This window comes from Polypterus senegalus, chromosome 11, assembly GCF_016835505.1.
Source record: "Polypterus senegalus isolate Bchr_013 chromosome 11, ASM1683550v1, whole genome shotgun sequence".
Taxonomy (NCBI): domain Eukaryota; kingdom Metazoa; phylum Chordata; class Cladistia; order Polypteriformes; family Polypteridae; genus Polypterus; species Polypterus senegalus.
The window spans coordinates 255,860-257,318 of record NC_053164.1 but is presented as its reverse complement, the minus strand read 5'-3'; positions in this window follow the sequence as shown (position 1 = coordinate 257,318).

The following is a 1,459-nucleotide window of genomic DNA, read 5'->3' as shown; positions in this document are numbered from 1 at the left end:
TGTTCGACATGTCGTCGTCGTCATCATCATTAATACAGTAATGGAGAGAAGCCGCGACTCACCTCAGCCACACGAAGGATGCCGTGAAGTCGACGCGCTGCGCTCCTTTAGAGTCCTGCTTTGGGTATCGTGGTGAGGGGGTGGTGGTCTGTGGTGAGGGGGTGTGGCGAGGATGGCGACGCCCACCACAGAGCGATATGGCAGCGTTTCAGCTCTCTGGTTTGAATCACAAACCTAGCCAAGCACTAATCACTGTCTTCCCAAAACAAAATAAGGACTTATTACAATGTGCATCCTTACAGACCAATTTCACTTCTGAATAATGCGTTAAAATACTCTCTAAAATCATAGCTAGAAGGATGAAGAAAGTGCTCCCCTCGGTAATATCACAAGACCAAACTGGATTTATTAGAGGCTGACACTTCTCTTCAGATCTTCAACGCCTGTTTAATGTAATATACTCACCAACTAAATCAAACACCCCAGAAATATTATTATCATTGGATGCAGAAAAAGCATTCGACATGATTGAATGGAAATACCTTTTACTATTTTGGAGAAGTTTGGGTTTGGCCGAACATTTGTTGCATGGATTAAATTACTGTATACTAACCCAGAAGCTTCAGTTTGCATCAATAACATTTGCTCAGACTACTTTAAACTAGAGCGTGGCACTAGACAAGGATGTCCCTTGTCACACGCTGCTGTTCGCGATTGCCATTGAACCACTGGCAATACATTGTCGAAATACTGATCAGATAAAGGGGATTAGCAGAGAAGGACTGGAACAGAAAATCTCATTATATGCAGAGGATATGGTACTGTATATATCGGACCCATAAAATACTGTGCCTGCAGTCTTAGCAGCACTCACAGAATTTCAAAAGCTCTCTGGTCTTAGAATTAATCTGAATAAAAGTGTACTCTTTCCGGTGAATTCTCAAGCATATAATATTAGATTAGACACCCTACCTTTTATCATTTGCAGAACAGTTTAAATACCTCAGGGTAAACATCACAAGTAAACATAAAGCTCTTTATCAACAAAATGTAATAGTCTGTATGGAAAAAATTAAACAAGACTTGCATAGATGGTCAACCCTTCATCTCACACTAGCTGGAAGAATTAACACTGTTAAGATGAATATTCTTCCTAAGCTCCTTTTTTATTTCAAAACATCCCAATATACATTAATAAATCATTCTTTAGACAATTAGATTCAACAATAACCTCATTTATTTGGAATTCTAAACATCCATGAATCAAAGCGACCTACAAAGACAAAAGGTAGAAAGGCGGCATGGCTCTACCTAACTTCGGATTTTATTACTGGAAGCGCAAATATACAGTCGATAAGAACCTGGACACAAATAGAAGAACATACACAGGCATGGACGCAATGAAGTAAAATCCTGCAGTACTTCTTTGTATTCCTTGCTTTGTGCTCCAATAAACACG